The sequence below is a fragment of the Triticum urartu genome, chromosome 6, assembly GCF_003073215.2.
Source record: "Triticum urartu cultivar G1812 chromosome 6, Tu2.1, whole genome shotgun sequence".
Taxonomy (NCBI): domain Eukaryota; kingdom Viridiplantae; phylum Streptophyta; class Magnoliopsida; order Poales; family Poaceae; genus Triticum; species Triticum urartu.
This window is the reverse complement of record NC_053027.1, coordinates 427,361,639-427,376,451: the sequence shown is the minus strand read 5'-3', so window position 1 is coordinate 427,376,451 and position 14,813 is coordinate 427,361,639. Positions and strand designations below refer to the sequence as shown.

Genomic DNA, 14,813 nt, shown 5'->3' with positions numbered 1-14,813 from the left:
TAGACTGCCATACGGTATACAGAGGCATATAGGAGCTTATATACTGAATTTTTTTGGCAAAAATAATTGGGTATGCATTGCATACCCTTGCATTAGCCTAGCTCCGCCCCTGCCGGCGAGCCTCGCCAACGCGCAGCACAGATCCGAGCCCCCTGCCTCCGCTCTTCCCTTCCCTCCGGCCAGATCCGCCTCTCGTGGCCCCGAGAGCTCAGCCACGACCCCTTCCGATGGCTAGGGTTCCGAGGGTGGCGTCCCCTCCAACTCCGGCGCGGCGACGGCGACTCTGCTCCGCCCTCTCCGAAGCCCACCGCAAGTCCCATGGGCGGCTCCGCCTCGTGGATGGTACTCCTGCACCCGGTGGCTGCGGGGCGGACGCGCACAGCGGGTAAACTCCGGCGAGGCGGTGGCTCCCTCCGGCGGCTCCCTCCACGGCATGACGGCGGTGCACTGCATCGGCTAAAGCACCACCATGGTGAGCCCCTCTCCACTCCTCTGTTCCCTCCGGTTGCTGCCATGCACATGACGTGTATTTTTCTAACTGTACAATAAGACTTACTCCTCTACTGTCACATACTAGATGATTGCTACTAGACTAATAGATTAGCCTTGAATTCATCTAGTTTGGATCAAAACAGAACCATTGATTAATACTAGATGATTTTTACTGTAAATTTTGTTACAGATTTCTTTGAACTAGTTTGATTCCCTGTTGATCTACATTTTTTACTTACTCACATGCTGGACTGAATTTGCTACTGCTGTTACTCTAGTGTTGAACGAGATAGGCATTCTATTGCTTGTTTCCTTGCTTCCACAAATTAAAATTCAGTAATCTTGTTAACTGCTACCGTTGTCATGAACCACACATCTGAGATGAACTTGACATTGATTTGCTCCTTTGTCAAGTATGGATAGACTTCGCTATTCACCAGTATTCAGGCAGTTGATGTGTGCGTGTTGCTGCAGCTGTTAGGACGTTGTTGGATTGTTATCACTAGTACTAGTCCTATCAAATTGCATGTGAGTAGTTCATTACCATGCTATCCAGGGGATATTCATTTTTGTGCCTGTGAATTCGTTCTTGTTGTGTATATATGTATATGTGCTAGCAACATGAGTAGGATTTAGCATCATGCTGGGCCTGGATGAATTGCATGCATACATTGATCCTGGGAGAAGTGTCTGGCTGATACAATCCTCTTTTTTACAAAGCTATTACATACTTTGGGAAATATAGTAATTTGTTATTTACTGCCCGCACTGCAAGTATGGATGCTCATGCATGCATGCATCCAGGGTGAGTAGTACCTAGTTGTTCTTTATGCATCTCCAAGTTACTATTGAAAAAACTCGCATAACTAGTTGTTTCTTTTCAGTTTAAACCTGAGACCTCTTTTGTTTTATCTTGAGAGCTATGACTGATGGCCAAACCGTTGTTTTTCTGTGCTAGACTCACTCCACAGCTTTGTTTTGTTTTGTGCCACCTGATCATTATGCCATCCTATTGATATTGATGCAATGGAATTTATAATTTTGCTGTCCCCTGAGATGCTTATCTAGTGTTTATGGCTTAGTAACCGTCCTCTGAATTTGAAATTATACTAGTATTGCTCTACACTCAGCAGCTAGCTCTGTTTTGTGGCACCTGTTACTTATGCCACGGTATTGTTTCAATGGAATCAGTACAATTTCTTTGCACATTGGGATTGCTCTGTTTGCTTCATATTATGGTGTTAATGTCTTACTAGCTAATTGTGGCGGCCGTCTGGATTGTCGCTCATAGTATTGCTGGTGGTGGTGCTGTTGTGTAGGTTGACAAAAATGCTCTGCATCTTGAGAAGCAAATATCTTAAAACTTTGACTTGGATCTCGACGGCGACGGCATCCAACGAACACAAGGTCGCTCCCAACCAACAAGTTTTTTTCTTCCAAGTTAATAATGTGGATTGTGACGTTTGTCTGTGCACTGATTTTCAGAGTGGATGGCTGTACCATTTAATTTTGATTACTAGCACTAGTAGTTGTATTCAGTGTGAGCTGGAAGACTAACTGATTCAGTTTTCGAAGCCATCTTTGCTGTTCTGGTTGTGTTTGCACAGCTCACTTGTTGTCAGTGCAGTTCTCTCACACATATTTGTTTGTTGGGGTTTAATTTCTAGAATCATGTCTCTAATTGCATTCGTAAATTTCTAGCCTTAATTGTTTTTTTGTTATGGTCAGCAAGTATGCCGACGGTCTAACCGTCGGCGTAGCTATGCGCCAGGCCTGCCCAGCAGCTGACATGTGGCACTGCTAGGCCGACGGTTAGACCGTCGGGATACCTGTGCCACGTGTCAGCACATGGTTGGCTCGGTTTTGACGGCGGAGCCGTAGACGGCCGTTAGGCGGAAAATTTTGCCGACGATGCATGTATGCCGACGGTCGTACGGACACCGTCGGCATAGCGGCCTATGCCGATGGCTTTGCTATGCCGACAGCCGCCCTGGGATATGCCGACGTACGAGTTGCTGACGGGGCTATGCCGACGGTGGCCGTCAGCATAGGCCTATGCTGATGGTTTTTTGGCCTATGCCGACGGCCCTAGCTTATTCTGGTAGTGTGGAGCCTGGGGATGCGTTGCTAGATCGAGCCAAGGGGAGTTCATCGGAGCGTGTGCAGGCAAACTTGAACATCTTGCTTCGCCACTCCATGCGGAAGCAATGGCGTGTGTACAAGCCATTGAAGCTGCGGCGGAGATGGGTATTCACCAGGTGGTCTTCGAATCGGATTCCTTGCAGCTGATAAACGCCATCAACTCTGGCGACCGTGACCTCTCATCGATCGGAGTGCTTCTGCGTGACACGTGTAGCCTTTGTTATGCATCTCTTGATGGTTTTGAATTTAAGCATTGTAAGCGCTTATGTAATAAGGTTGCTCATACCCTAGCTGACTGGGGATTTTGAGCAAATGTGGCGTGTACTTGGTGAAAGGACCAAGCCCCAAGTTGCGTGTATGATCTGGTAGCCAGCGAGTCGGCTGAGCTTGGTTAAGTAATGGAATGCATGTTCCAGTTCAAAAAGATAGGCTACTATCTGACTTGGTTTCATCCGATTGTAATCCTTGCCTAAAGTTATGTACGCTTTGGCAGTTCGCAAAACGGGTTATTCAACCACCTCAGATCTGTAAAACTGGATAAATCTTTTTCAGAGAGGTTTTGGACATAATTTGAGGTGGTTTTGTTTTTAACCATACTGACTGGTCATGCTGATGTGGCATTGCACACTGAGTTGGTAAAAGAAATTTCCCAATTCACCGGCGCCACCGTCGCTCTCGCGGCGGGACTCCACCGACCTCCTCCCGTCCGAGCACCACCCTACTTCCGCATGAGCTTTGCCTCTCGCGTCCAACTGCGTCGCGACTACCATATACCGCCCTGCAATCGCCGTGAGTAGCATAGCCGCCGCCTCCCTCCTGAAAGCCATGTCGAGGCGGTGATGGGTTTCGGGTCGGCGACGTCCTACACGACACTGGCATGGAAGGGCATGTCATGACACTTTCGGTGCCTCAAGGACACCATGGCCACGCAGTTGCGGCACACCTGCGAGCTGCTAGGGGAGGAGGCCATTGACACAAGCTCTGGGCTCACCAAGGGGAGACGTCGTGGCTCAGCGCCATCGTCCAAAGCCTCCGTCAGCAGCATGAGCCCCATTGGCCGTCGTCGAGACATACCATGTCGATGCCTGGCTCGTCGTGTCCGTTGTCGCGTACCACCGCGAGCAGCACTACACAACAAGCTTTTAAATCTAGGCCGATACGATCGATATATCGGCCGATATATCACTTTTAGGGCTCCACCAATATAAACATAACATATCATTTTGTAAATATCATTTTCAAACATATCATCCGATATGGACCGAAATATCGAAAGATATGGCCAATATCTAGCCCGATATGTCCACCGATAGAACGGTACATAGATGACAACAATTATTTATGAGAAAGTAGTGAAATAAGAATATGCATTTACAACTTCATTATACATTATCAAAGTCATGCACAATGTTTCTTACAAATTCATATATATCATATTGGTTTCTTTATCATAGAGTAAGGATTTTGTGAATCTTTCCTTTATAGTTTCTTAATCAATAAGTTAATAAACAAGCTAGGAGTCTAAAATGTTAAGTTAAAGCACTGACATGATACATTTTCTTTTACTAAAAATATATGTTTCGAACAAGAATACTGAAAAAAACTAGACATGTTTTCTCTGATATATCTACATATCGCCTGATATATCACCTTGTAGCGACCCGACCTCAAACGGTCAAGTCTCTGTGCTTCAATGTCATCCCTGGATCGGTAATGCTAACACACACAGTACTCGAAGGATTTATAACAGAGTCACAATCACACACTTATTACATCGAATGTCTCAAGAGAGAACTTATTACAATAAATATGGCTTAAGGCCATCTAATACGATAACAGCGGAAGGCTTGGAAGATAAAGTGAGTCCATCAACTCCAACGACATAGCTGAGTGCATGACAAACGACCTATCGCACCTTACTCCTCGTCTGAAAAGTCTGCAACATGATATGTTGCAGCCCGAAAACGGGTCAGCACATGGAATATGCTGGCGATGTAACACAGGAGAGCAATGAACAGATAAATACTATCACTACATGCATATATGGCTGGTGGAGGCCGTATGGTTAAAATGTTTTGCGAAAAGCCATTTTTCCCTACAACAAAGGAATATATTTTATTTAGCTATCTTGGTAGTTGAACAATATTGAGAAGGTTCCTCCAACTCAATCCCAATTAAAAGTAATTATCGACCCAATAAATTAATTTTAGAGTGATGAGATCCATATGATAATCCAAGAGCCAGATACTCAAGATGTCCATAACCGGGTGAAAGGATCGATATGGTTGACTAGAGGGGGGGGGGGTGAATAGGCAACTAACAATTTTAGCTTTTCTTTAACAATTTAAACTTTGCATCAAAGTAGGTTGTCTACATATGCAACTAGGTGAGCAACCTATATGATGCAACAAGGAGAGGAACACAAGCAAGCAAGAGATAAGAAACAAATAAGCTTGCTCAAATAAAGGCACGAGATAACCAAGAGTGGAGACGGTGGAGACGAGGATGTGTTGCCGAAATTCCTTCCCTTTAAGAGGAAGTACGTCTCCGTTGGAGCGGTGTGGAGGCACAATGCTCCCCAAGAAGCCACTAGGGCCACCGTATTCTCCTCACGCCCTCACACAATGCGAGATGCCGTGATTCCACTATTGGTGCCCTTGAAGGCGGCGACCGAACCTTTACAAACAAGGTTGGGGCTCTCTCCACAACTTAATTGGAGGCTCCCAAAAAAACCACGAAGCTTCACCACAATGGAATACGGCTCCGAGGTGACCTCAACCGTCTAGGGTGCTCAAACACCCAAGAGTAACAAAATCCACACAAGAAAGTATGGGGGAAGCAAAAATCCTTTGGTGGAAGTGTAGATCTAGGTCTCCTCCTTCAATCCCTAGCAAATCAACAAGTTTGAGTGGCTAGAGAGAGAGATCGGGCAAGAGAGCTTGAGGTGCATTAATGGTGGAGTGGGAGAGTTCAAAGGTGAGAGTGGTAGGTGGGAGAAGCTCTCTTAAATACCAACCCTCTAAATCCAGCCGTCGCTGCGCTTTCAGCCCCGCAGCGGTACAACCGGTCCTTGTCCCGGTACAACCGGGACTCACGGTGTAGCTGCAGAACCCTACCAGGCGGTACAACCGGGCCACTAGGCGGTGGTACCGGTTTAAGAGAATGACCGGACCAACCGCCCAGCCACCGCACAACTACCGCCTCGAAACAGAGACGAGACTGGTACTTGAGCGGTGCAAGACCGGAACAACCGCATAGCCTTGAGCTCTTGGGCGGCGAAGTTCTGAGCGGAAGAACCGCTCAGACCACCGGTGGTACCGGTCAACGAGGATCGACCGGATCAACCGGGCCACCACCGCACAACTACCGCCTCGGAACAGAGACGAGACCGGTACTTGAGCGGTGCATGGCCGGAACCACCGTCCTAGCCTTTGTTGAGCAAGGTGGCGGTACCACCGCCCGGAGGCAGCGGTACAACCGCTCGGTCAAAGTAGGAGAGCGTCAAGGTCTAGCGGTACAACCACTCCAAGGAGCGGTACAACCGCTGGGAAGAGCAGAAACACGAAGGAAAGACAGGGGGATCTCTCTCTCACAACTGAGGAAGACAAAGGAGGGGTGAGGAAAGTGTACGTGAACTTATTCCCCCAGAGCTTCCTAATGAGGATTCCCTCTTGATAGTACGGGAACTCTACGACCAAAGAAAATAAAAGCGTAGAGGACACGTCTTCGATCTTTTCCTACGAGAGGCAATAGCAATCCGATGTAAGTCTAAGCATCGAGAACCTGAAACATATAGCACACGATTAGACCACAAAGGGTTGTCATCATCATCCAATACATAAAGTAGGGAAATGCCCTTTCAATCTCCCCCTTTTTGGTGGATGATGACAACAACACAATTTGCAAGAGACAAGTCAAAGAATTCTAGACGGAACTCCCCCTGAATGTGTGTCCCAATAGGAACTAGCTGTTAGAAAGCATGGGCACACTTACAGGACTAGACTCCCCCTAGATTTTATAGACTCACCACCCTGAGCACAAAAAGAAGAGACAATATAATACTTAGAGTGCAATAATAACGAAAAAGACCGACACTAAAACACGAGAAAAAAGGGGAAAAACCCATGCAAATCCCCGAGACCTATAGAACCCTCTCCCCCTTTGGCATCAAAACACCAAAAAGGAAAAGAGCGAAGCTAGCGTCCCAAAGCTCAGGCGTCCTCCTCTGACTCCTCGGTCGCATCTGGATCCTCATCATCAGAGTCGTTATTGTTGGGGAACGTAGTAATTTCAAAAAAAATTCCTACGCGCACGCAAGATCATGGTGATGCATAGCAACGAGAGGGGAGAGTGTGATCTACGTACCCTTGTAGATCGACAATGGAAGCGTTAACTTGGTTGATGTAGTCGTACGTCTTCATGGCCCGACCGATCAAGCACCGAAACTACGGCACCTCCTAGTTCTAGCACACGTTCAGCTCGATGATGATCCCCGGACTCCGATCCAGCAAAGTGTCGGGGAAGAGTTCTGTCAGCACGACGACGTGGTGACGATCTTGATGTACTACTGTCGCAGGGCTTCGCCTAAGCACTGCTACAATATTATCGAGGACTATGGTGGAAGGGGGCACCGCACACGGCTAAGAATATGATCACGTGGATCAACTTGTGTCCTTAGGGGTGCCCCTTGCCTCCGTATATAAAGGTTCAAGGGGGGGGGGCGGCCAGCAAAGAGGAGGCGCGCCAGGAGGAGTCCTACTCCCTCCGGGAGTAGGACTCCCCCCCTTTCCTAGTTGGAATAGGATTCGTGGAGGGAGGGGGGGAAGAGGAGAGAGAGGAGGAAGGGGGGCCGGCCCCCTCTCCTTGTCCTATTCGGACCAAGGGGGGAGGGGCGCGCGGCCCATCTCTGGCCACCTCTCCTCTCTTCCACTAAGGCCCACTAAGGCCCATATACCTCCCGGGGGGGTTCCGGTAACCTCCCGGTAATCCGGTAAAATCCCGATTTCACCCGGAACACTTCCGATATCCAAACATAGGCTTCCAATATATCAATCTTTATGTCTCGACCAATTCGAGACTCCTCGTCATGTCCGTGATCACATCCGGGACTCCGAACAACCTTCGGTACATCAAAACACATAAACTCATAATATAACTGTCATCGAAACCTTAAGCGTGCGGACCCTACGGGTTCGAGAACAATGTAGACATGACCGAGACACGTCTCCGGTCAATAACCAATAGCGGGATCTGGATGCCCATATTGGTTCCTACATATTCTACGAAGATCTTTTATCGGTCAGACCGCATAACAACATACGTTGTTCCCTTTGTCATCGGTATGTTACTTGCCCGAGATTCGATCGTCGGTATCCTATACCTAGTTCAATCTCGTTACCGGCAAGTCTCTTTACTCGTTCTGTAATACATCATCCCGCAACTAACTCATTAGTTGCAATGCTTTCAAGGCTTAAGTGATGTGCATTACCGAGAGGGCCCAGAGATACCTCTTTGACAATCGGAGTGACAAATCCTAATCTCGAAATACGCCAACCCAACATGTACCTTTGGAGACACCTGTAGAGCTCCTTTATAATCACCCAGTTACGTTGTGACGTTTGGTAGCACACAAAGTGTTCCTCTGGCAAACGGGAGTTGCATAATCTCATAGTCATAGGAACATGTATAAGTCATGAAGAAAGCAATAGCAACATACTAAACGATCGGGTGCTAAGCTAATGGAATGGGTCATGTCAATCATATCATTCTCCTAATGATATGATCCCGTTAATCAAATAACAACACATGTCTATGGTTAGGAAACATAACCATCTTTGATTAACGAGCTAGTCTAGTAGAGGCATACTAGTGACTTTTAGTTTGTCTATGTATTCACACAAGCATTATGTTTCCGGATAATACAATTCTAGCATGAATAATAAACATTTATCATGATATAAGGAAATATAATAATAACACTATTATTGCCTCTAGGGCATATTTCCTTCAGTCTCCCACTTGCACTAGAGTCAATAATCTAGATTACACAGTAATGATTCTAACACCCATGGAGCTTTGGTGCTGATCATGTTTTGCTCGTGGAAGAGGCTTAGTCAATGGGTCTGCAACATTCAGATCCGTATGTATCTTGCAAATCTCTATGTCTCCCACCTGGACTAGATCCCGGATGGAATTGAAGCGTCTCTTGATGTGCTTGGTTCTCTTGTGAAATCTGGATTCCTTTGCCAAGGCAATTGCACCAGTATTGTCACAAAAGATTTTCATTGGACCCGATGCACTAGGTATGACACCTAGATCGGATATGAACTCCTTCATCCAGACTCCTTCGTTTGCTGCTTCCCAAGCAGCTATGTACTCCGCTTCACATGTAGATCCTGCCACAACGCTTTGTTTAGAACTGCACCAACTGACAGCTCCATCATTTAATGTAAATACGTATCCGGTTTGTGATTTAGAATCGTCCGGATCAGTGTTAAAGCTTGCATCAACGTAACCATTTACGATGAGCTCTTTTTCACCTCCATATATGAGAAACATATCCTTAGTCCTTTTCAGGTATTTCAGGATGTTCTTGACCACTGTCCAGTGATCCACTCCTGGATTACTTTGGTACCTCCCTGCTAGACTTATAGCAAGACACACATCAGGTCTGGTACACAGCATTGCATACATGATAGAGCCTATGGCTGAAGCATAGGGAACATCTTTCATTTTCTCTCTATCTTCTGCATTGGTCGGGCATTGAGTCTTACTCAACTTCACACCTTGTAACACAGGCAAGAACCCTTTCTTTGCTTGATCCATTTTGAACTTCTTCAAAATCTTGTCAAGGTATGTGCTTTGTGAAAGTCCAATTAAACGTCTTGATCTATCTCTATATATCTTTATGCCTAATATGTAGGCAGCTTCACCGAGGTCTTTCATTGAAAAACTCTTATTCAAGTATCCCTTTATGCTATCCAGAAATTCTATATCATTTCCAATCAGTAATATGTCATCCACATATAATATCAGAAATGCTACAGAGCTCCCACTCACTTTCTTGTAAATACAGGCTTCTCCAAAAGTCTGTATAAAACCAAATGCTTTGATCACACTATCAAAGCGTTTATTCCAACTCCGAGAGGCTTGCACCAGTTCATAAATGGATCGCTGGAGCTTGCACACTTTGTTAGCTCCCTTTGGATCGACAAAACCTTCCGGTTGTATCATATACAACTCTTCTTCCAGAAATCCATTCAGGAATGCAGTTTTGACATCCATCTGCCAAATTTCATAATCATAAAATGCGACAATTGCTAACATGATTCGGACAGACTTAAGCATCGCTACGGGTGAGAAGGTCTCATCGTAGTCAACCCCTTGAACTTGCCGAAACCCTTTTGCGACAAGTCGAGCTTTGTAGACAGTAATATTACCGTCAGCGTCAGTCTTCTTCTTGAAGATCCATTTATTCTCAATTGCTTGCCGATCATTGGGCAAGTCAACCAAAGTCCACACTTTGTTCTCATACATGGATCCCATCTCAGATTTCATGGCTTCAAGCCATTTTGCGGAATCTGGGCTTACCATCGCTTCTTCATAGTTCGTAGGTTCATCATGATCTAGTAGCATGACTTCCAGAACTGGATTACCGTACCACTCTGGCACGGATCTCACTCTGGTTGATCTACGAGGTTCAATAGTATCTTGTTCTAAAGTTTCATGATCATTATCATTAGCTTCCTCACTAATTGGTGTAGGTGTCACAGAAACAGTTTTCTGTGATGCACTACTTTCCAATAAGGGAGCAGGTACAGTTACCTCGTCAAGTTCTACTTTCCTCCCACTCACTTCTTTCAAGAGAAACTCCTTCACCAGAAAGTTTCCAAACTTAGCAACAAAAGTCTTGCCTTCGGATCTGTGATAGAAGGTGTATCCAATAGTCTCCTTTAGATATCCTATGAAGACACATTTCTCCGATTTGGGTTCGAGCTTATCAGGTTGAAGCTTTTTCACATAAGCATCGCAGCCCCAAACTTTCAGAAACGACAACTTTGGTTTCTTGCCAAACCATAGTTCATAAGGCGTCGTCTCAACGGATTTTGATGGTGCCCTATTTAACGTGAATGCGGCCGTCTCCAAAGCATAACCCCAAAACGATAGCGGTAAATCAGTAAGAGACATCATAGATCGCACCATATCCAGTAAAGTACGATTACGACGTTCGGACACACCATTACGCTGTGGTGTTCCGGGTGGCGTGAGTTGCGAAACTATTCCGCATTGTTTCAAATGTACACCAAACTCGTAACTCAAATATTCTCCTCTACGATCAAATCGTAGAAACTTTATTTTCTTGTTACAATGATTTTCAGCTTCACTCTGAAATTCTTTGAACTTTTCAAACGTTTCAGACTTATGTTTCATTAAGTAGATATATCCATATCTGCTTAAGTCATCTGTGAAGGTGAGAAAATAACGATATCCGCCACGAGCCTCAATATTCATCGGACCACATACATCAGTATGTATGATTTCCAACAAATCTGTTGCTCTCTCCATAGTACCGGAGAACGGCGTTTTAGTCATCTTGCCCATGAGGCACGGTTTGCAAGTACCAAGTGATTCATAATCAAGTGGTTCCAAAAGTCCATCAGTATGGAGTTTCTTCATGCGCTTTACACCGATATGACCTAAACGGCAGTGCCATAAATAAGTTGCACTATCTTTATCAACTCTGCATCTTTTGGCTTCAACATTATGAATATGTGTGTTACTACTATCGAGATTCACTAAGAATAGACCACTCTTCAAGGGTGCATGACCATAAAAGATATTACTCATATAAATAGAACAACCATTATTCTCTGATTTAAATGAATAACCGTCTCACATCAAACAAGATCCAGATATAATGTTCATGCTTAACGCTGGCACCAAATAACAATTATTTAGGTCTAATATTAATCCCGAAGGTAGATGTAGAGGTAGCGTGCCGACCGCGATCACATCGACTTTGGAACCGTTTCCCACGCGCATCGTCACCTCGTCCTTAGCCAATCTTTGCTTAATTCGTAGTCCCTGTTTCGAGTTGCATATATTAGCAATAGTACCAGTATCAAATACCCAGGTGCTACTGTGAGCATTAGTAAGGTACACATCAATAACATGTATATCACATATACCTTTGTTCACCTTGCCATCCTTCTTATCCGCCAAATACTTGGGGCAGTTCCGCTTCCAGTGACCAGTCTGCTTGCAGTAGAAGCACTCAATTTCAGGCTTAGGTCCAGACTTGGGTTTCTTCTCTTGAGCAGCAACTTGCTTGCTGTTCTTCTTGAAGTTCCCCTTCTTCTTCCCTTTGCCCTTTTCTTGAAACTAGTGGTCTTGTTGACCATCAACACTTGATGCTCCTTTTTGATTTCTACCTCCGCAGCTTTCAGCATTGCGAAGAGCTCGGGAATAGTCTTATTCATCCCTTGCATATTATAGTTCATCACGAAGCTCTTGTAGCTTGGTGGCAGTGATTGGAGAATTCTGTCAATGACGCAATCATCTGGAAGATTAACTCCCATTTCAATCAAGTGATTATTATACCCAGACATTTTGAGTATATGCTCACTGACAGAACTGTTCTCCTCCATCTTGCAGCTATAGAACTTATTGGAGACTTCATATCTCTCAATCCGGGCATTTGCTTGAAATATTAACTTCAACTCCTGGAACATCTCATATGCTCCATGACGTTCAAAACGCCGTTGAAGTCCCGGTTCTAAGCCGTAAAGCATGGCACACTGAACTATTGAGTAGTCATCAGCTTTGCTCTGCCAGATGTTCACAACATCTGGTGTTTCTCCAGCAGCAGGCCTGGCACCCAGCGGTGCTTCCAGGACTTAATTCTTCTGTGCAGCAATGAGGATAATCCTCAAGTTACGGACCCAGTCCGTGTAATTGCTACCATCATCTTTCAACTTTGCTTTCTCAAGGAACGCATTAAAATTCAACGGAACAACAACACGGGCCATTTATCATACACAAGCAAGATACTATCAGGTACTAAGTTCATGATAAATTTAGGTTCAATTAATCATATTACTTTAAAGAACTCCCACTTAGATAGACATCCCTCTAATCCTCTAAGTGATTACGTGATCCAAATCAACTAAACCATGTCCGATCATCACGTGAGATGGAGTAGTTTCATTGGTGAACATCACTATGTTGATCATATCTACTATATGATTCACGCTCGACCTTTCGGTCTCCGTGTTCCGAGGCCATATCTGTATATGCTTGGCTCGTCAAGTATAACCTGAGTATTCCGCGTGTGCAACTGTTTTGCACCCGTTGTATTTGAACGTAGAGCCTATCACACCCGATCATCACGTGGTGTCTCAGCACAAAGAACTTTCGCAACGGTGCATACTCAGGGAGAACACTTCTTGATAATTAGTGAGAGATCATCTTATAATGCTACCGTCAATCAAAGCAAGATAAGATGCATAAAAGATAAACATCACATGCAATCAATATAAGTGATATGATATGGCCATCATCATCTTGTGCTTGTGATCTCCATCTCCGAAGCACCGTCATGATCACCATTGTCACTGGTGCGACACCTTGATCTCCATCGTAGCATCGTTGTCGTCTTGCCAATCTTATGCTTCCACGACTATCGCTACCGCTTAGTGATAAAGTAAAGCATTACAACGCGATTGCATTGCATACAATAAAGCGACAACCATATGGCTCCTGCCAGTTGCCGATAACTCGGTTACAAAACATGATCATCTCATACAATAAAATTTAGCATCATGTCTTGACCATATCACATCACAACATGCCCTACAAAAACAAGTTAGACGTCCTCTACTTTGTTGTTGCATGTTTTACGTGGCTGCTACGGGCTTAAGCAAGAACCAATCTTACCTACGCATCAAAACCACAACGATAGTTTGTCAAGTTGGTGCTGTTTTAACCTTCACAAGGACCGGGCGTAGCCACACTCGGTTCAACTAAAGTTGGAGAAACTGTCACCCGCAAGCCACCTATGTGCAAAGCACGTCGGGAGAACCGGTTTCGCGTAAGCGTACGCGTAATGTCGGTCCGGGCCGCTTCGTCCAACAATACCGCCGAACCAAAGTATGACATGCTGGTAAGCAGTATGACTTATATCGCCCACAACTCACTTGTGTTCTACTCGTGCATATAACATCAACATATAAAACCTAGGCTCGGATGCCACTGTTGGGGAACGTAGTAATTTCAAAAAAATTCCTACGCGCACGCAAGATCATGGTGATGCATAGCAACGAGAGGGGAGAGTGTGATCTACGTACCCTTGTAGATCGACAACGGAAGCGTTAACTTGGTTGATGTAGTCGTACGTCTTCATGGCCCGACCGATCAAGCACCGAAACTACGGCACCTCCGAGTTCTAGCACATGTTCAGCTCGATGACGATCCCCGGACTCCGATCCAGCAAAGTGTCGGGGAAGAGTTTCGTCAGCACGACGGCGTGGTGACGATCTTGATGTACTACTGTCGCAGGGCTTCGCCTAAGCATTGCTACAATATTATCGAGGACTATGGTGGAAGGGGGCACCGCACACGGCTAAGAATATGATCACGTGGATCAACTTGTGTCCTTAGGGGTGCCCCTTGCCTCCATATATAAAGGTTCAAAGGGGGGGGGGCGGCCGGCCAAGAGGAGGCGCGCCAGGAGGAGTCCTACTCCCTCCGGGAGTAGGACTCCCCCCCTTTCCTAGTTGGAATAGGATTCGTGGAGGGGGGAAAGAGGAGAGAGAGGAGGAAGGGGGCGGCCCCCTCTCCTTGTCCTATTCGGACCAAGGGGGGAGGGGCGCGCGGCCCATCTCTGGCCACCTCTCCTCTCTCACTAAGGCCCACTAAGGCCCATATACTTCCCGGGGGGTTCCGGTAACCTCCCGGTACTCCGGTAAAATCCCGATTTCACCCGAACACTTCCGATATCCAAACATAGGCTTCCAATATATCAATCCTTTATGTCTCGACCATTTCGAGACTCCTCGTCATGTCCGTGATCACATCCGGGACTCCGAACAACCTTCGGTACATCAAAACGCATAAACTCATAATATAACTGTCATCGAAACCTTAAGCGTGCGGACCCCTACGGGTTCGAGAACAATGTA

At 45.7% G+C, this 14,813-nt stretch overlaps 1 long non-coding RNA gene across 1 annotated transcript; it reads left to right on the top strand.

Annotated features, from left to right (window-relative positions):
* Nucleotides 1–2,098, top strand: LOC125513956. The gene is made up of 2 exons (XR_007286221.1): nucleotides 1–472; nucleotides 1,812–2,098. It is a non-coding gene; the product is annotated as an uncharacterized LOC125513956 (long non-coding RNA).
* The last annotated feature ends 12,715 nt before the right edge of the window (nucleotides 2,099–14,813 follow it).